Source organism: Petaurus breviceps, unplaced genomic scaffold (genome assembly GCF_028583685.1).
Source record: "Petaurus breviceps papuanus isolate PSGF00001 unplaced genomic scaffold, PetGlider_PUasm1.0 151, whole genome shotgun sequence".
Lineage (NCBI taxonomy): Eukaryota > Metazoa > Chordata > Mammalia > Diprotodontia > Petauridae > Petaurus > Petaurus breviceps.
Window position 1 is genome coordinate 18324382 of NW_027185712.1, and position 22627 is coordinate 18347008.

At 40.6% G+C, this 22627-nt stretch overlaps 1 pseudogene; it reads left to right on the forward strand.

Moving 5' to 3' along the window:
• Positions 1–16306: 16306 nt before the first annotated feature.
• Positions 16307–18286, forward strand: LOC138153776 (BTB/POZ domain-containing protein 10 pseudogene; annotated as a pseudogene).
• Positions 18287–22627: the final 4341 nt, after the last annotated feature.

Here is a 22627-nt window from a genome sequence, read left to right on the forward strand (position 1 = left end):
CTTCTATGAACTAATGTAAAGTAGGATAAAGGAAAACAATATACACAATGACTATAATAATAAAAATGGAGAGAACAATCATCACAAAATAATAGAAATGGAATGTTTGAGGCTATACAAAAATAAGCTTAGCACCAAAGAAGAGAGAGATATAAGAAGAGATCTTTTTTCTTATACCCTCAATGCTTTGTGGAGGATGAGACCTATGAGGGTGTAACATTGCATATGTCAGTTGTTGTTGGGGTTTTTTAAAAATATATTGATCAGGGTGGAGCCAAGATGGCTGAGTAGAAACAGGACTTCCACATGACTCCCACTTCCACCTCCTCCAATTCATGTAAAAAATGACTCTAAAAAACTTTGGAACTATAAAACCCACAAAATGACAGAGAGAAGCTAACCTCCTGCTGAAGATAGTCCAGCAGGCCAGCAGGAAGGGGCCAGCGCAGCACTCTGTTCAGTCGAGCCCAGCCCTGTATGAGCCAGAAGTCTTAGCCCCAGGGTGGACACAATCAGCCTCTGGCTAGAGGGACTTCAGTTCACCAGCAGCTGTTGTGGTTTCCAGAATTATCAACCCATAGATGCTAAGGACAAAGTGAGAAGTCAGTGCAGTGTGGCCTTTGGGAACAGGGAGCTCAGGATGAAGTGCCCACCAGAAACTATACACCAATGCCCCTTAAACTTGCTAGAGGGGACCCGTACTAGGTTCCTTGGAAACCACCTAATAGGCCCCAATGGTAAAAAAATGTTTCACGTGTGTTCCTAGAAACACGCCACAGATTACCACAGATTCAGGTCTGTTTATGTTTGCTAAGGGATCATGGCTTTGCTTGGCTTCACTAGGAACAATACCAAGGCTTCGCTTCAATAGGAACAATACTAATGGCACTGCACCCCCTTAGAAACATACTTTGTTGCTAGCAACCACATTTTCTATAAAATTATGTCTAACAGAAAGCTCGGGGCAGTCTCCCCTATTGGGGAGGCAGTCACCACTGTTAATAAATACTTCTATCAAATTATAATTGACTTTGCTGTCATGTCCATTTCAGGGAGTGCAGCCAGCCTTTACACCCTGGAGGGAGAAGCAACTGAGGCATGGCTGCTGTGCAGCCTCCGCTGCCTTGGTTGCTTCAGAGCTCCTGGCCTGCAGAGTGTAGGGGACCAATCACCAGTCTGAGGGGTAATTGCTCTTGCTTTAACCTGCTTGGATCTGGATCCCTGTCTGGGGTGGGGGTCCCAGGGTACACTACCAGTTTGCCAGAGTGTGTGGAGGCCTCAGAGAGGGCACCCAACTAATACCTCTGGCAGCTGAGAAAACCCCAGAATTTGGGACAAAAGCTCCCCTGTCCTACTGTGGCAAAAAGCCCAGGAGTCAAGTGACTGAGGGGGCGACATGACCAGGGAAAGGAAGCAAAACAAGCAGAAGAATACAACATTAGACTCTTATTTTGGGGACAAAAAGGAACAAAGCATGGAACAGGAAGAAGACAGTGAAGTCAGAACTCCTGCACCAAAAGCTTCAAAGGAAAATACAAGCTGATTACAGGCCATAGAGGACCTTAAGAAGCAGATAAGAGAAGTGGAGGAAAAATTGGGAAGAGAAATGAGAATGATGCAAGAAAATTATGAAATGAGAGTCAACACTTTAAAAAAATAGACCAATTCAAACAGCAAAAGAGGCTCAAAAAGGCAATGAGGACAAGAATGCCTTAAAAAGCCCAATTTACCAGATAGAAAAAAAATCTCAAAAGCTCAATAAAGAGAATCATTGCTTTAGAATTAGATTGGAGCAAATGGAAGCTAGTGACTTTATGAGAAATCAAGATTCTATTAAACAGATCCAAAAAAATGGAAAAATAGAAGGCAATGTGAAATATCTCATGGGAAAAACCACTGACCTGGAAAATAGATCCAGGAGAGATAATTTAAAAATTATTGGACTACCTGAAAGCCATGATCAAAGTAAGAACCTAGAAATCATTCTTCAAGGAATTCTCAGTCAAGATGGCAGAGTAGAAGCAGGACCTCCACTGGGCTCCAGCTTCCACCTTCCCCAATCCATGTAAAAGGGGACTCTAAACAAACTTTGAAGCTGCAGAACCCACAAAATGACACAGAGAAGCTAAACTCCCATTGAGGAGAGCCCAGCAGGCTGGCAGGAATTGGCCAGCACAGCACTCTGGGAGCCAAACCCAGCCCCACACAGAGGCTTTAGCCCCAGGGCGGGCCTAACCAGCTGCCTCTTGAGGGACCCTAGATCAGCAGCAGCTGTGGCCATTTCCAGATTTATCAACACATAGATGTGAAAGACAAAGTGAGAAGTCAGTGCAGTCTGGACTTTGGGACCCAGTAAGTGGGAGTGCATGGCTTTTGCCCCCGGGGTGAGAAGCTGCTGAGATGGAGGCACATCCAGCTAGTGCCACATGGCAGCTTCAGCTCCTGGCCTGCAGAGTGTAGGGGGACCAAGCACCAGTCTGAGGGGTAATCGCTCTTGCTTTAACCTGCTTGGATCTGGATTGCAGTCTAGGGTGGAGGTCCTGGGGTGTGTGTCCAGCTTGCCAGAGCGTGTGGAGTCCTCAGAGAGGGCACCCATCTAATACCTCCAGCAGCTGAGAAAACCCCAGTGTTGGGGACAAAAGCTCCCCTTCTGGTGGCAGAGTCCTACTGTGGCAAAAAGCACAGGGGTCAAGCGACTGAGGGGCAACATGACCAGGCAAAGGAAACAAAGCAGACAGAAGATTCCAATGTTAGACTCCTATTTTGGGGACAAAAAGGAGCAAGAAAATTATGAAATGAGAGTCAACAGCCTGACTGAGAAAAATCATACCTTAAAAAATAGACTAACTCAAATGGCAAAAGAGGCTCAAAAAGGCAATGAGAAGAATGCCTTAAAAAGCCCAATTTGCCAGATGGAAAAAGAATCTCAAAAGCCCAATGTGGAGAATCATTGCTTCAGAATTAGATTGGAGCAAATGGAAGCTAATGACCTTATGAGAAATCAAGATGCTATTGAACAGATCCAAACAAATAAAAGAATAGAAGGCAATGTGAAATATCTCATGAGAAAAACCACTGACCTGGAAAATAGATCCAGGAGAGATAATTTAAAAATTATTGCACTACCTGAAAGCCATGATCAAAGTAAGAACCTAGAAATCATTCTCCAGGAAGTTCTCAAAGAAAACTGCCCTGATGTTTTAGAACCAGAGGGCAAAAATAGAGGTTGAAAGAATCCACCGATCACCCCCTGAAAAAGATCCCAAAAAGAAAACTCTTAGGAATATTATAGCCAGGTTCCAGAATTCCTAGATTAAGGAGAGAATATTACAAGCATCCAGGAAGAAACAATTTGAATATTGTGGAAACACAATCAGGGTAACTCAGGATCTGGCACCTTCTACACTGAGGGATTGAAGGGCTTGGAATATGATATTCCGGAGGTCAAAGGAGCTGGGATTAAAACCAAGAGTCACCTACCCAGCAAAACTGAGTATCATGTTTCAGGGGAAAATATGGCAATTCAGTGGAATAGAGGACTTTCAAGCATTCTTGCTGAAAAAACCAGAGTTGAATAGAAAATTTGACATTCAGATACAAGAAGCAAGAGAAGCATGAGAAGGTAAACAGGGAAAAGAAATCATAAGGAACTTATTAAATTTGAACTATTAACATTCCTACATGGAAAAACAACAATTGTAACTTATGAAACTTTTCTCAGTATGAGAATAGTTGAAGGGAATAGAAATACATATATATGTATATATATATATACACACATATATACACGTATATATGTATATATATATACACATACATATATATGTCTATATAGGAGGGCATATGAATACATATGTGAATGTGTGTACATATGTGTACAGATATACATAGTCAGGGGGCACAGAACCAATTGATCAGGAAGGGATGATACTTAAAAGGTGAAATTAAGAGGTGAGAGAGGAATATTATGAGAGGAGATGAGGAGAGACAGAATGGGGTGAATTATCTCATATAGAAGAGGCAAGGGAGAACTATTGCAATGAAGGGGAAGAACAGGAAGGCAAAAGGGAATGAGTCAACCTTACTCTCATTGAATTTGGCTTAGGGAGGAAATAACATACACACTAAATAGGGTATCTCACCCTACAGGAGAGTAGGGGGGAAGGGGATGAGAGGGGCAATGATGGAAGGGAAGGCAGGCTGGGGGGAGGGAAGTTGGAAGACAGGATCAAAGTAGAGAATAGAACAAGTGGGGGGTGGGATAGAATGGAGGGAAATATAGTGAGTCTTTCACAATATATTCACTATGGAAATGTTTTGCATAGCTACACATGTACAATCTATATTGAATTGCTTATCTTCCCAATAAGGTAGGTGACAAGGGAGGAAGGGAAAGAATCTGGAATTCAAAGTTTTAAAATCAAATGTTTAATATATATATATATATATATATATACTATTATTATTAGTAATAGTAGTAGTAGTATTTTACATGCAACTGGGAAATAAGATATACAGGCACTGGGACACAGAGATCCACCATGCCCTCCTGGAAAGTCAGAGGGGGGATGGAGGAAGATATAGGAGAGAGCAGATTGGGGGAGGAGATATTCAGTGGGATCGCTATCTTGGGGTGGTGGGTAGGGGAAAAATGGGGAGAAAATTTGTAACTCAAAATCTTGTTGAAATGAATGATGAAAACTAAAAATAAACATAGAAAATATATTGATCGGTTTTTCTGAACATTTTCCCTCTTATTCCTTTTTTTTTTGAGGAGGGAAGGCAAGGCAATTGGGGGTAAGTGACTTTCCCAAGGTCACACAGCTAGTAAGTATCAAGTGTCTGAAACCAGATTTGAACTCAGGTCTTCCTGATTCCAGGGCCGCTGTTCTATTAACTGTGATGCCTAGCTGCCCCATCTTATTCCTTTTGAAAAAAAATATTTTGAGGGGTGGCCAGGTGGTACAGTGAGTAAGAGTGCCAGCCCCAGAGTCAGGAGACCTGGGATCGAATCCGGGCTCAGATACTTAGCACCACATCCAGAAATAACTGGCCGTGTAACCTTGAGCAAGTTACTTAACTCCAATTGCTTAAAAAAAAAAATTGGGGGCAGCCAGGTAGCACAGCGAGTAAGAGCACCAGCTCCAGTGTTGGGATGACCTGGGGATCAAATCTTGGGCTCAGACACTTAGCACCCACTCAGAAACACCTGGCCGTGTAACCTTGAGCAAGTTACTTAACTCTGATTGCTTTAAAAAAAAAAAAGAAAAAAATATTTTGTTCATTTAGTCAATCAGAAAATATTTATTAGGGACCTATTATGTGCCAGGCATTGTGCAAGGTGTTGGAGATATAAGAACAAAGAATGAAACAATCCCTCCTTGGAAGGATTTGCATTCTAATAGGGAAATAAGTACATGTAAAATATATACAACAAAATACTATAGTATATATCTATTAACACACATACATAGCCACAAATGTATATATTTTATACAGAGTACAAAAATTTTTATACATAGTATACAAATATAAAATATATAAAAATATAAAAAACATTTTATACAGAGTAATAAAATATAAGGTAAGGTTTACATAATATATAAATATAAGAAGGTTTGAGGGCGTTAGCAGTTGGGGGATGGTAAAAGATGATTCCTAAGTCACATCTTATAATAAGAAAAGAAGGATTGTATGAGGAGAGGTAAGGAAGAAGCGCATTCCAGGCTTGGCGGCCGGTTACTGATAATGTAGTTTCACTTCCCAAACCCCTGGAGATAAAAATAAAACCTATAGAAATACAATGTTTCCTGTATCAGTTTTTTAAACTTTTTGTTTCAGATCTACTAAATTACTAGATTTCTTGTGTCTTCTGCCTGAGTTTATCTACAGTGTTTAGTTTCAGAATCTGTTTCATCAATAGAGAAATTTTATCAATAGAAAGCAACAAAGCAACAAGTCCAAGTTTCTTTGAAACCTCTCTTAAGAGAGGTAAAGTTCAGAGTCTTAGCTTAAACATTCAGGCTAAAATTGATCAGGAAGATATGCCATTCTCCCTGATCAAGAGCTGACTCAGCAGGGTCAGAGTTTGAAGTTTTTAGGTCTGTGTGCACTAACTGAGAGGGTCAAGCAAGCTCTGATTGCCAGAGTCCAGCTATTTTTGGCACAGATGTAACTGAGAAAAAAGGAAGGGTTGTCAAGGATGTTGTTATCAGTGACCTTTTGATAAAGTAATATCATTGAACAAAATCTTTGGTGTATGCTGGGTTTTGGCCAATCCAACAACCTACAGCATGTCTTACTGCGTGAGATTTTCCTCACAGATGTCCACAAAGGACATAAACATAAACACACATATATAAAGCCCCTCAAGAGACTGTGGTGCCCTCTCTAAGGGACTAATGTGGATTAAATTTAGTTTCAAGGCTTGGAGAAATCAGGTTATGCTCATAATCAGACTCTTTATATACCCAACCTAGGGCTCTAGAGAACTTCTAAATCTTCTAAAGCTCAGGTTTGGCTCATCCGAAGTTGTCGCTTGAAGACATTAACAAGGATCCGTGTAGAAATGTACTCAGTGTTCAAAGAACATAATGTATAGATTAGCTATTTATTTCTTCCACTTTAGATCAAGGACTGTTTTTCTTTCCTTCTATTTGTATCCCCAACATTTAATATAATGTACAGCACAAAGTAAGCCCTTAATAAATTCTTATTGTCTTCACTTAAAATTCAAAAGGCTCATAAGTGTGCCTTGGCAAATACGTGAAATATTATAGACATTTTGCTCTCCCAGATGGTTGTTATTTATCTCATGAAACATTTTGCAGGACTTGAGAGTGGCATTTGCCTTTCCTTTAGCTCTGTAGTGCTTGAGGAACTCACTCTATCTTTTATTAAGCCAGAGCGTGACTTGGATTCATCTTCCTGGCAGTGACCATCTCCTCTAAGAAGCTATTTCAGAAGTCACCTCCTGCTGGGAAATCAGCACTCACACCCAGAAGCTCCAACCTCTCAAAGCAACTAGGATTTTGCCCAAAGTAGACACCACCCACCTCAGGATCACTGTTTCCAGTTATCTGACCTATTCTCAGAAAAAGAAATATAACACAGAGACTTGAGGTCTAGTCTCAGGTTTGCCCAGACAGCCCATTTTCTCCAGTCAAGTCACATGCAAGACAATGTTCCAAGTGCTGGGAATGCACACACAAGCACAAAAGAATGATAGTCCGTGTTCTTAAGGACCTTGAATTCTAATTGGGAAATACAATATATAAAAAGGAGTTGAAAAATGGGTATGGGATGGGGGAGAGAAGGTACACACATGGAAATATCATGGCAAATTCTGGAGAACCAGAAACAGAGGTGAGAGAAGAGTAAAACACAGCTGGCTTGGGCCCGTCCTCAAAATGGAAGTTCCAGGAAGAGCTGATCAGTGGCAAGATGGGGCCAGTAAGTAAGATCCAGAGGGATCTTCCAGGGTGAGTAGGAAGCCGAGATATGGGGACAAAGTCCTGACAGTCAGAAAGGGATCTGGAGTTCTACTATGCATGAGTAGCTATCATAGCTTCTAGAGGTTGAGCAGAGGAGGGGAAAGACATCTTTCCACAGAGTATATAAGACAGAAATTCCAAATGCTAAGATATATCCTGGAAGAGAGAAAGAAGAGAGAATGGTAGCAGAAATTATTTCTTCTCTAAAACCAACCGAATGGGTAGCTCTACCTGCTTTCCTTCTTAGTGGCCTGCTCTCTTGGTCCTGTCCATACCCACCTAATGTTCTGTCACACGAAGTAAGGGGACAATAAGGAGATTGCTTTGCCACCCCAAAGCACAAGTTTAGGCTTGCATCATTATCCCAAAGTACAAATTATCAAAGCTAGACCAGAAAGATGGCTAGGTGGCACAGTGAATAGAGCACTGACTCTGGAGTCAGGAGGACCTGAGTTCAAAACAAACCTCAGAAACTTGACACACTTATTAGCTGTGTGACCTTGGGCAAGTCACTTAACCCCAATTGCCTTGCCCCCTCCAAAAAAAAAAAAAGAAAAAGCTGGGCCAGAGTACATCTTTCTGAAGGTGGCCCAGGGTCTAGCAGAGCAGGGATCGCCCCTCACTATCCCTGTTTCACTGGAAAAAGTCACCCATGTTACCATATTCTTTGAAGGTAGCCTGTCCTGTAGCAGAGATCTTACCTGCCTCAATTACTCTCATTCCTATCAGTTAGCTCTTCATTCCACCTATTGATCATCTGTCAAATCTTCATATTTTTACTTACATGATGTTTCTTTCTTCTTACTCCTTCCTACTCAAGAAGCTACCACTTTAATTCAAGCCCACGTAACCTCTTGCCTGGATTATGGCAACAGTCTCCTAATTGGCCCCGTTGTCTCAAACTTCTCTCCACTACAATACATCCTACATTCTGTTGCCAAAATAATTTTCTTGAAGCACATGTCTGACCATGTAACTCCCCTCCTCAACCAGTAGTATCCTATTGTTTTTAGGATAAAATATAAACTGTTTAGCTTTTAAAGTCCTATAGAACTTGGCCCCAATATATTTTTCCAGCCTCATTGCATATTATCCTCCTCCTGTACTCTGACATCTGACCAAGCTGACCTTCGTTCCACTCCTCACACCCAACACTCTGTCTCTTATCTTTGGGCCTTTTTACTAAATGCCCTCCATGGAATATTCTGACTCCTTAGTGCTTTCTTTATCTTCGGCATGAATTTTTTCCTGATCTCCCAACAATGAACTCCTTCTAAAATGACCTTATATTTAACTACTCTCTCTCTATACAAATGAACATGTGTGTAGATATGTATGTATACACATCATTATATATACTTTCTACACATAGATATTAACTTTATGTTCATAGTTATTTCCCCATTAGAATATAAACTCCTTAAGAGTAGGGATTGTTTCATTCTTTATGGTTAGATCCCTAGCACCTAGCACAGTTTCTCAAGCATAGTAGGTACCTAATGAATATTTACTGACCGATTGAAAGGTCAGTTTGTGAACGATGGACAAGGAGTGTTAGTTCACTCTGTTTCATGTAAGATGGCTACAGGCAGACTTGGGAGGACTAGTTTGATACTCAGGAGAACCAATTTGAAGAATGAAGGTTGATACCTTCATTAGTATCACTGGCAAAAGCTCTTCCTTCTTGCGTCCACATATCTGCTGCATTGCCTTGATTATACTAACAATGGTCTTCTCAAAATAACCTGGTCAGGTCAGGGTACATATGTGGAACCAATAGTTCTGATGGTCTAGGACCAGAACCAGGTAGACCATCAAAGGGTGGGTTGGTACCAAGCAGAGACCAGGTGAGATGTCAGAGGCCAGAGGCATGGATAAAGTCAAAACATTTGGCTTGGCAGTGCTGTACTGATGGCATCCAAAAGGTAAGATATGTTTATGTGGTTTCAGCTCTAGCAGAAATCCAAATTATACACATGGGTTTGAGCTTGTACAATGCTTTTCTTTTTCTTTTTCATATTTGAGTTGATAAATGCAAAGATTTTGCTACCCTTCTTTGAGCCCTAGTGTCTAGAATGGACTGCCTCTCCTTCCTTGATTTGCTTAAGCAGCAGGTGTGAATAGTTCCCTGGCAAAGTTAAGAGTTTGCTGTATTGTTTTTACATGGTGGTAGAAGACAGGGAAATGCATTAATCAGCCAAGAAACTCCAATTTGTAGTAAGCTGTCTTCATAATTCTTTTATGGTTTGAATACAATACTATATTAAGAAAAACATACTTTCTAGCTACTTTACCACTTATCTGCCCTGTCACTTTTTTGGGGGTGGTGGAGGTGATATGTTAGGGTATTAGGGTGGAGGTAGTGTAAGGCTTGTGTAAGCCTTTTTTTTTCTATTGTAAACTTGTTCTAGGCATAATTCTAGAATCTAGTCCCCTCTAGGGAGGGGACTTGAGAAAATGAGTCATCATTAAGAGAGCACAGGGAAGTGGGTGGATCTGGCAGCTTTGACCAGGGAAAGGTGTGAAACATTCATTGCTTCCACGATGGGTTTGTTAGCTCAGTTCCTTCAGCAATCTAGGTGCCAAAACCATCATGAAAGCAAAATCTTGGTAGGAGAGCCAACAAGGAGCATTGATTTTGAAATAAAGGAATATGGTAGGGACCCTTTCTGGAAGCAGCTTGGGGAGAAAAAGTTGAAAGAAGCAGATTATGCCAGATCCAGAATGCTATGACTTCCAGAGAGGCTAGGAACTATGACTCTAGTCTAGGGCAGTGGGTTGAGAAGTCAAACTTTTCCATGAAGGGTAAGAATACTGGGAAGGCAGAAAGGTGTCAGGTTGTGAAGAGTTTTTAATGCCAAAGCATTTTTATTTTATCTTAGAGGTAATAGGGAATCATTGGAGTTTATTGGAAGAGGAGTGATATTGTGAAATCTACACATTAGGAAAATCACTTTGGTAGCTGTGTGGACAATGGATTGGACTTGGGGTAAGGAGACCAAGGAGAAGTCCCAGAGAGATAATGAGAATCTAAATTATGGAGAAGTGGGGAGGAAAGATCAGGGTGAATTGTTAAGTATTGTATAACTTTGAAACTTTTCTATTTATTTGTTATTTTAGACCCCTGCCCTCCACATATGCTATATACATACATACATATATGTACCTTCTCTACACATGTATATATATTTATGTTTATGTAATATATATTTTTATCTATACTCATTTCCCCATTAGTATATAAACTCCCTGAAAGTAGGGATTGTTTCATTCTTTGTACTTAGATCCCCAGCACCTAGCACAATGCCTTATACATAGTCGGTGCCGAATAAATACTTACTGACTGATAGAAAGGTCAGTCCTGCTCCAGTGCCTCTTGATGATGTGGTGCTAACTCTGAAACTTCAAAGACTATACTAGAATACAACCCTTGGTAACTCTTGACACAGTGACAGTCTGGAATATAGATCTGGCGATGGATGGATGTTAGACACTCCTTGTGAGAAGGTTGATCTCCCCCCCCCTCCCGCCCCACCATAGTGATTATTTGTAAAAGAAAACAAAGAAACAATAACAATGACAAAGACCTCAAAATGAATAACTTGATTTTTTAAAAGTCACTCTTTTCCCCAAAACCCCAACTAAAGGAAGATATTGGTTTCATAGAGCAAGGCAGAAAAGAAGAGGAAGAGATTGTGTCCTCTCCTTTAGCCAAAAATGGATAGACAAACAATTTGAAATGAGGTGTGATGGCAGGAGATAGGGTGTGTGTGTGTGTGTGTGTGTGTGTGTGTGTGTGTGTGTGTGTGTGTGTGTATGTGTGTGTATGGGGGGAGGTTCATGTGGATGTAGTGAATCTATGGTGCTACAAGTTCAGTACTCTCTTTCTGCCCATCCACATAGTTTAGCCATGAGATCAATCACCTTGATGTAGAAGTCAAACTTCTCTAACTTGTTTATGGATATGAAGAATGTAGCAAAGGGAGAATATATAGAACTTAGCAAATAATTAGATATGGGAGGTAGAGGAGGGAAGAGTCTAGGATAACTCTGAGATTCCTGATCTCTGTGATTATGAGCATAGCAGCATCCTTGATAAAAAAAAAAAAAAACAGGGAAATTTGCTAGGTGGCACAGTGAATAGAGCACTGACCCTGGAGTCAGGAGGACCTGAGCTCAAATCTGGCCACAGACACTTGACATACTTACTACCTATGTGACCTTGGGCAAGTCATTTAACTCCAATTGCCCTGCCTTCCACCCTCAAAAAAAAAATTTAAAAAAACAGACAGGATAATTTGAAGAAGTAGATTTCAAGGTGAAGTTGACAAATTCCATAGTGATGATGTCAATTTTAAGATTTCGATGGCCACATCATGATGATGATTTTAGCAGATACATGGTGATATGGAACTAGAGTCCTGTAGGGAGATTAGGAATAAATATGTACATTTGGGAGCCAGTTGCACAGAGAGAATTTAACTCATGGGAGCAGATCATCTCACCAAAGAAAAAGTGTGTATAGAGAAAGAACCTCAAGGAACTCTGTCCTTGAGAACAGAAGGTTCCTTGACAGAACCTTGAGGGACACCCATAGAGGGTGGGAGATGAGTTGTGAACTGGAAAAGATACTGAAAAGGAACAGTCAGGTGATTAGCAAGAGAATGAAGGGAAAATAACGTCATGGAAAATGAGGCTATCCAGAAAGAGGGGAGGCTCAACAGTGTTGAAACTACAGACCAAGTAGAATGAGGACTACCTTCAAAGTTCAGTGGATTTAGCAGTTTATCAGTTGCTGATAGAGTTGGAACTAGTAAGGAGGCTATAAAGGATGGACTCAAGATGCTTATGTGGACATCTTATTGACTGAAAGTGGCAGAAGGACATATATGTAAGAAACAGAGAAAAGCAGCTTGAAGAGATACACAAACAATAGATTTACTTTCTTTAATCAGCAACTGGTATTAGATCTTTCCTCCCCATATCAACTGCAGAGCCTTGGAGTTTGAGGAGGACCTGAGTGAAAGCAGAAAATGTACTGCCTGAAAGCAGTGAATTAGTTCCAGGCAGCTAATTTACATATGACTGCTTTTAGGACTTCAAAGTTTATTGTTGTGAAACTGAACCCCCAAAAAACTGTCTGGGGACCATGAGAAAATTGTATATTAACTATTTGTGCCATATTTGACAGAAATGTGGATTTTTGTTTCTCAACCTAAAGTGGGTCACTACTCATTAAGAGACACTGATTTGATAGGAGGCAGGGGAAATAATTGAAAAACCACGTAAGAATCCAAGGAATTAGGAGGTAAAAGCTGAGAGAAGTGGCATGTAGGAGCAAAGGTGTCAGAAGCCAGAATGGAGCAGAGCATACACAGAATTTGACAGAGCTGAGAAGCCAACAGAAGCTTAGCTTAGATGAAATTGGCTAACTAGAAACAGGCAGGCCCTGCAGTTGATAGGGGGAATTGATTTGACTGGAGGAAAGATGCTGGGAGCTGATTAGAGAGAGCAAATTTTATTGCTTGAAGAGTTGGCTAGCAAAAGGGCTGCTTTGTCCTCTACCAATACCTATAGCTGGAGAGAGAAAATTTCTCAAATACCTTAAGACAGACCTGAATAGATTTGCAGATCTCAGTCTTTACAGAATTGATTTCACTAGAAGAGTGAAATGCATTCCCTTGATCTGAAGAAAGAAAAGACCTGGGAAGCTCTGTATAATCTCAGGCCTAAGGCTGCTGTTTGCCAAAATTGCTTAACACTGTTTCAGTGGCATGAAAGTAGCAACTTTCCCATGAGGAGCCTCATGGGGTCTGTATGAGAGCAGAGATGTCAAAAAGAGGAGTAGTTTCTGTATAAAAGGTCACATGTGGTATAGACTCATCCTTGAATGAGACCAAGTCTATAACTCCCCCACACCAAGACTATCTCTAAAACTCCAAGAGTAAATTGTAGCAGCATAGCCATCCTTTCTGAGGAACCACCCCCAACCTGTCAGAATGGGTACAGAAAGGGTGAGCAAGATAGCCCCAGCTTGGAGAGATAGAAGAATTGGGGTGGGTGCTATTCCTTCTATGCTATGTTGACATTCCAGGATTGTGTTACTTCTATATACTCCCCCCCCTACCCCCAGCATCATTGTGATTCTTACTCTGGGGGTGGGGTGAAGAAGGCTTGCTCCTTACCCACTCCACACACCCCAACTCTACTCCAACCATGGAAGCAACCCATTTATTTCCTTGGCCATTCCTGGGGTTTCTAATTCCCACTCCCATTACAAGGTGCAATGGCACTCATGTATTTTTCCTGGGAATCTCCCAGGAAATTCCCTCTCCCACTAGTTGCCTGGTCTGGGACTTTTTGCCATGCTAAACACCTGGGTTCAGCAGAAAGAATTGTTGCCCTCAATAACAAACTTAGCCCTGCTCCTTTCCAAGTCACTATTTTCTTCTGCTCTGTCTTTTTACTATGCTGCGATGAATCTTTCTCTCTCTTGGTATAGTTGAAAGATGACTAAATTCAGTTAGAGGAACTGAGTTTTAACCCCAACTCAGCTACTTCTTACCAGGTCTGATCTTGCAAATTTACTTTCATCTCTGTGTATGTTTCATTACCTGTAAAATGAAGATATGGGTATCAATGATCTCCAAGTTCCCTTCTAGATGTAAATCTACAGTCATTGAAGATTCTCAGAAGCTATCTTCTGGTATTCACTAAAATCTACATTTCTACCAAAGGTACCACATTTCTTGGCATCCTCCTCAAGTCTGACTACTGCTCGTATATCCCTTGACACACCAGGCCAAAACGAAGAGTGGGCATACTCCTTTCTCTCCATTTCCATTTCCAGACCTTCCTTCAGCCACATCACTCAGCAACCACCTCTTCTTCTTTAAAGTTTGCTTCATCTTGACCAGATCCTAGTTGCTATTGTCTATGGGTTTCTGGGTCTCTCTCTCTTACCTCCCCACTAAATTCAGTATTTGATTTAGAGTCTTCTCCATATAAACCTCCACCTTCTTCAAAAATGCTGGCTTCTGACTCCTCTATCTCAACAATTCACAAGAGTTGTCATACCTTAGACAATTATCAATCCATCATCACTCAACACATTTTGCTCAGAATGCCAGAATTCCTAGTTATAGCTCTAGTCACTGGTGAACTTGACGATAGCAATTCCAAAAAATGCAGGGCTTTCAGAAATCAGTTCCGAAGATGTTAAGAAATAAATGGGAAGCCAAGATGGCAGACTAGAAGCACAAACTTGGTGTGAGCTCTGCTCTAATCACTTCCAATACATGTAAAAAAATGACTAAACAAACTTTAAGGCTACAGAACTTGCAAAGTGACCGAGAGAAATATATCTCCTGTTGAAGGCAGTCTGGCAGGTGGACAGGAATGGTCTAGCACACTGAGCTGGTTGCCAAGAGCAGTGAGTGTGAGCCATGTGGTTGAGGCCCCAAACAGTGGTGAGAGCAGATTTCAGGTGAGTGAGTCACCAGCAGCTGTGGCAATCTCCAGACTTCTCAACCCATAAATGCCAAAGACAAAGTAAGAGGTCAGTGTGGAACTCTGTTGGAACAGAGGTGGATGGAAGAGTGCAGGCTGGTCCCTGCCCCTGGGGCAAGAAGCAGTGGAGGCATGGCAGCTGTGCCATATGGCTGCCTCAGGAGCACCTGGCCTGCAGATTTCAGGGTGACCAAGTGACCATTCAGAGGGCAATTGCTCTTGCTTTGACCTTCTTGGATATGGATTGTGGTCTTGGGTGGTGGTCCTGGGGTGTGTGGCTAGTGATCCAGAGCTTGTGGGGGCTGTAGAGGGGGTGCCCTCCTAATCGCACTGGCAGTTGTGAAAACCCCAGCAATTTGGGACATAGCTTTCTCCATTCTGGAAGCAGAGTACTAGCATGGCAAAGAGCTCAAAAGTCAAGTAATTGGCTGGCAATATGAGCAAGCAGAGAAAGCACAAACAGACCATAGAATCCTTTTTTTTGGGAACAAAAAGGATCAAGCCATGGAGCAGGAAGACATCAAAGGAGGAGGAAGACATAAAAGTCAGAACTCCTGCATCAAAAGCCTCCAAGAAAAATATGAATTGGTTACAAGCCATGGAGGAGCTCGAGAAGGATTTTGGAAATCAAGTAAGAGAAGTGGAGGAAAAATTGGGATTGGGAAGAGAAATGAGAATGATGCAAGAAAATCATGAAAAACAAGTCAACAGCCTGCTAAAGGAGACCCAAAAATACACCAAAGAAAATAATACCTTAAAAAATAGACTAACTCAAATGGAAAAAGAGAACCAAAAAGCCAGTGAGAAGAATGCTTTAAAAAGCCAAATTTGCCAAATGGAAAAGGAATTTCAAAAACTCACTGAAGAGAACAACTCCTTCAAAATTAGATTGGAGCAATTGGAAGCTAATGACTTTATAAGAAATAAAGATACTATAAAATAGATCCAAACAAATTAAAAAAAAAAAAGAAGGCAAAGTGAAATACATCATTGGAAAAACCACTGATCTGGAAAACAGATCCAAGAGAGATAATTTTAAAATAATTAGACTACCTGAAAGCCATGATCACAAAAAGAGCCTAGAGTGGCCGCCACAGCTGCGCCGGCTAAGGAGGGGTGATCATCCGGGCTGTGAGCTAGGAGGCACTGCTCCCACTCCTGCTGCCGGCCGCAGCCCCCGGATCCCAGCGGACATGTCAGGACTACCTGCAGGGACACAGTGGATGCAAAACTGATCCTGACTTCAATAAGAGCTGAATTAAAAAACCACATCTGACACATACTTAGTTGTGGGTGCTACATGTGTGCTTTCAGAGCTGTAGTGTGAGGAAGCTTGAAGTGGGATGGCAGGACGCCTTCATCCTTATGACAGTAACTCCAGTGATCCAGAGAACTGGGATCGGAAATTGCATAATAGACCTCGTAAACTGTATAAACACTCAAGTACCCCATCTCATGTTGCTAAAGGAGGAGAGGACCACACCAAAATGAGCTTACATGATGCTAATGGTGGACATGAGAGATCCAGAGATAGATGAAAGTTAAGAAACAGATCTCATGACTCCTCCCATGAAAGAGTAGAGTCACAACTCACTCCATCTATTAGAAATGTTATTTCTCCCACTCAACAGCATAGTTCTTCCTGTCCAAGCAGTCCTCTGTCCTCAAAAAGCATCCCCCAGTGGTTCCAGTAGCAGTGTTGGGAACCACAGCAGAAACAGCAGTCAGTCAGGTTCAGATGGTAGTTGTAAGACTTCTGGGAAAATATTTGTGTATGAGAATGCAAAGGAGGGAGCTCAGAGTATAAGAACACCAGAACGAGTAACACTAATTATGGATAATACTAGATTTGTTGTAGATCCATCTATTTTTACTGCACAGCCAAATACAATGTTGGGCAGGATGTTTGGATCTGGAAGAGAACACAACTTCACATGTCCTAATGAGAAAGGAGAGTATTAAGTAGCCGAGGTAATTGGCTCTACTGTCTTTCAAGCTATTTTGGATTACTACAAGAAGGGAATAATCCATTGTCCTGGTGGCATATCTATTCCTGAACTAAGAGAAGCATGTGACTATCTTTGTATCTCTTTTGAATATAGTACTATAAAATGTAGAGATCTCAGTGCCCTCATGCGTGAATTATCAAATGATGGTGCTCATAGACAATTTGAGTTTTATTTAGAGGAAATGATCCTCCCTCTGATAGTGGCCAGTGCCCAAAGTGGTGAAAGAGAGTGTCATATAGTGGTACTCACAGATAATGATGTGGTTGATTGGGATGAAGAATACCCACCCCAGATGGGAGAAGAATATTCACAGATTATTTATAGCACAGAGTTGTAAAGATTTTTCAAATACATTGAAAATAGAGATGTGGCCAAATCTGTTTTGAAGGAATGAGGTCTTAAGAAAATTTGACTGAGTATAGAAGGGTATCCCACTTACAAAGAGAAAGTCAAGAAAAGGCCTGGTGGGCACCCAGAAGTCATCTACAACTATGTCCAAAGACCATTTATTCGCATGTCCTGGGAGAAGGAGGAAGGAAAAAGTCAGCATGTGGACTTCCAGTGTGTGAAGAGTAAGTCCACCGCAAACCTGGCAGCAGCTGCTGCAGACATTCCCCAGGACCAGCTGGTGGTCATGCATCCGACACCTCAAGTGGATGAATTGGATATCCTGCCTGTCCCTCCTCCTCCTGGCAACAACGAACTGGATCCTGAGGGACAGAGTCCGATGCTGTGATGGAGGCAGCCCATCTAACAAAGGCTAGCATGCTCCTCTCGCCAGTGATGATGCCCTCATTCTTCAACACTGCAATGCCACTGTTCTTCATTGTGAAATGCACACACCAGTGTTTAGGAGATTGCAGTGTGGACTTTTTTTTTTTTTAAAAACCAAAGGTATCAATTTGACATACTGAGGTTCCACTTATATAAATGTATTTGTTTACCAGGTTTGTGAAATTGGTTCTTTGTATGCTGGACAGTTCTCTCACAGTTAGAAATGGTGGGATTGGCAGTAGGGGGTACTCACGTACCTTCACCATAGATGTTGGCCACAGCCCGGACAAAATGCAGTTAACACAGTTTTGATAGTAGCACTTTATAAATGGTGGTTCTGTGGAATTCTTAAAGCCATTTTTTTGTAGTTGTGATGCACAATACAAATTTAAACAAGTGCTTCTATCAAAGCCTCTTTAGCAAAAGATGGAAATGCAGTTTGCATCTGTTATTAAGTTTTGATGCTCACAGTTGAGTGAGCACAAAGTAAGTATTTACCACTGGGCCACTGAGTGATTAGGATGATACTCAGTAGCTGTTTAGTTTGTTTCCCAGTACAGTTTTTCATTCATCTTGTGTGAATCACATGCAGGGATGTGAACAGCAGAGGTGATTTATCATCTAGTCTGCCTTACCGTTAATCTGTTCACAGATATTTATTTACTGACAAGGTGTTTTCATAAATGTCATGGGATAGGAATGAAGTGTTCACTTCTTGTTTACTAAATGATTGTAAACTTGAGTTTTTCATTGAAATAAACTTACATTGTTTTCATGGGAAAAAAAAGAGCCTAGACACCATATTTCAAGAAATTATCAAGCAAAATTGCCTTGATATTCTAGAACCAGAAGGCAAAATAGAAATTGAAAGAATTCACCAATTGTCTCTTGAAAAATATCCCCAAAAGAAAACTCCTAGGAATATTATAGCCAAATTCCCGAGTTCTCAGGTCAAGGAGAAAATACTGCAAGTAGTCAGAAAGAAAAAATTTGAGTATTATGGAAACACAATCAGGATAACACAAGACCTAGCAGTTTCTACACGAAAGGATTGAAGGGCTTGGAATATGATATTCTGGAGGTCAAAGGAGCTAGGACTAAAACCAAGAGTCATCTACCCAGCAAACCCGAGTATAATGCTTGAGGGGAAAATATGGTTATTCAATGAAATAGAGGATTTTCAAGCATTCTTGATGAAAAAAACCAGAGCTGAACAGAAAATTTGACTTTCAAATACAAGAAGCAAGAGAAGCATGAGAAGGTAAACAGGAAAAAGAAATCATAAGAAAGTTATTAAAGTTGAACTATTTACATTCCTACATGGAAAAACAATAATTGTAACTCATAAGACTTTTCTCAGTATGAGGATAGTTGAAGGGAATATATATGTATGTATATGTAGCAGCAAGCACCCTACCTTACTCAGGATGGTTGCTAGCACAGGTTCTTAAATCTGCTTTTCTAAAGGAAAGCAACTAAAAATGGGTTAACAATCTTCCTTTAATCAAACATATGTCATTTACCTAGTTTAAAAGATCAGCACCCTGAACTTCAGAGAATACAAACAGAAAAAATGCAGATAGAGAAACAGATCAGCAGATAGGCTTCCATCTGTCTGACCATTACATACATGTCTAGTCAATGACCAGAGAGGGAAGCACCAACATCTGTTTTTTCAAAGCCAGGGGGCTCCAATAGCTGCCCAGAATCTCATCTGGCCAAATCACACAATTCTTCCCAAAGTGAGCCCCAAAGCAAAACATAACATCAGGGTATATATAGCCTTCTCCTGGCTCAGAGAATCTAACAACCATCACAAAGTAAAGAGGTGTGGGCATTCCTGCAAAACAATCCTCCCACCATAGGCTCCATGTGACCACATTCAGCCTATTAGGGGGCAGGTTCAAATCAGGGAAGGTTCTCAGATTCACTTCAGCCTATCAAAGGGCTAAGGGACAGGGAAGATTTTCAGATTCCCATTCCTGTAACAGTATAGGAGGGTGTATGTGTGTGTATGTATATATGTTGTATTATATTATATATATATATAAATATATATGTGAGTGTGGGCACATGTATGTTCATTTATACATAGACAGAGGGCACAGGATGAGTTGAATAGGAAGGGATAATATCTAAAAAATAAAATTAAGAGCTGAGAGAGGAATTTATTGGGAGAAGGAGAAAGGGAGAGATAGATTAGGGTAAATTATCTTATATAAAATAGGCAAGAGAAAACTGTTACAGTGGAGGGGAAGAACAGGAAGGTGAAAAGGAATGGGACAACTTGATTCTTATTGAATTTGGCTTAGGGAGGAAATAACGTACACACTCAGTTGGGTATCTTACCCTACAGGAAAATAGGGGGGGGAGGGGAAAAGAGGGCGGATGATAGAAGGGAGGGCAGATTGGGGGAGAGGGTAGTTAGAAGCAAACATTTTTGAAAAGGAATAGGGTCAAAGGAGAAAATAGAATAAGTGGGGGGTGGGATAGAATGGTGAGAAATATAGTTAGTTTTTCACAATATAAGTTAGTTTTTCACAATATAACTACTATGGAAATGATGTGGGTAACTACACATGTACAACCTATATTGAATTGCTTATCTTCCCAGTGGGGGTGGGTGAGGAGGGAAGAAGGGAAAAAATCAGGAACTCAAAGTTTTAAAAACAAATGTTTTAAAAAAATTTCATTTTTTTACATGCAACGGGGACATAAGATATACAGGCACTGGGGTATAGAAATCCATCATGCCCTACTAGAAAGTTAGGTAGGTGATGGGGGAAAGATATAAGAGAGAATAGATTGGGAGAAGGGGTATTCAGTAGGCTTGCTATTTTGGGATGGGGGTAAGGGAAAGATGGGGAGAAAATTGTAACTCAAAATCTTGTAGAAATGAATGTTGAAAACTAAAAATAAATAAATAAAATGAAAAAGAAAAAACAAAAGAAATAAATGGGTGGTGAAGGAATGGAGGCTTAGAGTAGAGATTTTTTTTTTAGATATTTAACAGTGAAAGGGAGCAGGAATATAGGAAGATAGCTCTAAGGGATGACATGGTTAAAGGAGTTTTTTTTTTTTGTCTTGATGATATGGGGAACCTGAACTTATTTATAGGTAGTGGGAAAAGATCCAGTAGGCAGGGAGATATTGAAGAGGAAAGAAGAGGGAGAGGGAAGGAGACAGAGAGAGAGAGAGAGAGAGAGAGAGAATGGATCCTTTAGAAGATGTAAGGGGACAGAAGAGAGGGAACAAATAGAGGGATTAACCCTGGCAAGGACTTCTTCAGAGAATGGAGAAAAGGAGAGGAGGATGGTTTTAGATGTATGGATGTTTTGGCTTCAAAAGACATCTAGTCCAATCCCCTTATTTTACAAATGAGGAAAAGTAGGTCCATTTAGGTTAAATAACTTGGCTAAGTTCACACAAGATTTTATAGCTGGAATGAATGTTCTTGGGATGATTGGCATCTATTTTCACAGTAAAGTAGAAGGCAAGTTTGTCTACTGAGACATATTAAGGATTAAGGCAGTATGACAGAGAAACAGTTAGGTAAGAATAAAAGAATAAATTAATGAATACAAGGACTTCTTTGCTCCAATGAAAAGGGAGATAAGGATGAAAGAAAAGGTATGAGGGAGAGGAGACATTTTTGGAACAGTCATGCAGAAATATGGTAGAGAATCAGAAAAGAATACAGGGTTTGCCTTACCTCAATGAGTGTCCTGTTGAGATGATATTACACTAATTGGTAGTTCCCAGTCTGCATAGCTTTGTGACTTCCTCTAGCAGGTCCAGCAGCTTGGGAGACAGAATTGAAAAGATGAATGGTGGGGGTGACTCAGGGATAAGGGATGTAAGGCATGAATTATGGAGAGACAAGGGGGAAGGAATTTGAGAGTGTCAAATAATGGGAACAGTGTTGAACTGGTCAACTATAGAGTTGGGATATGTATTACTCAGAGTATATTAGCATAGTGATCACAAGGAAGAGGTTGCTATACAGGTTATAAGTTCTGTGAAAATAAGAAAACAGATGAGTGAAACCTGATTTCTTAGAGAATCTGTTTGATATTGAGAACCAATTTTAGAGTCCATTGAAACACTAACATCTACTAAAACTTGCCAAGGTAGAAGCACTGTTTTTTCTTAGCATTAATTGGACTTTGTTTTTCAGTCCATTCAGTCATGTCTGACTCTTTGTGACCCTATTTGGGCTTTTCTTCGCAAAGATACTGAAATACTTTGCCATTTCTTTGTTCAGCTCACTTTGCAGGTGGAAAAACCGAGGCAAACAGGGTTAAGTGACTTGCCCAGGGTCACACAACTAATAAGTGTCTGAGATTTGAACTCAGGCAAAATGAGTCTTCCTGATTTCTAGGTCCAGCACTCTATCCACTGTATCATCTAACTGCCCCTGAATTGAACTTAGAAGAATGGAAATAATAGTTGGGCTTATCCTTTAGTATTATAAACTTAGATCAAGCAAGTTTTTGGACACCCTCAAACAAAATAGTTTTTCCCCCAAAAGAAAATGAAAATGTTAGTCATTTATTTTATCTTTTCTTATCTAGCTGAGAACTTAAAAGGTTTTAGAAAATGTGCCTAAGCCCTCATGAGCTTCCTAAATCTCACTAGCTTTCAAGCTATTCTTGTCATGGAAAATGAAAGTGACCATTCGAGGGGTATGCAGCACTCACTCTCAGAAAGCACTGTGTTAATGTGATAAGATTTTCATGCCTATTTTCAGCATGTCTTCTTCTCTTCCTTCCCATTTCCACTACTAAGATATCCATTAGCAGTTGTGAATTGTACTCTGTTGGAATATTTTTATTATTATAT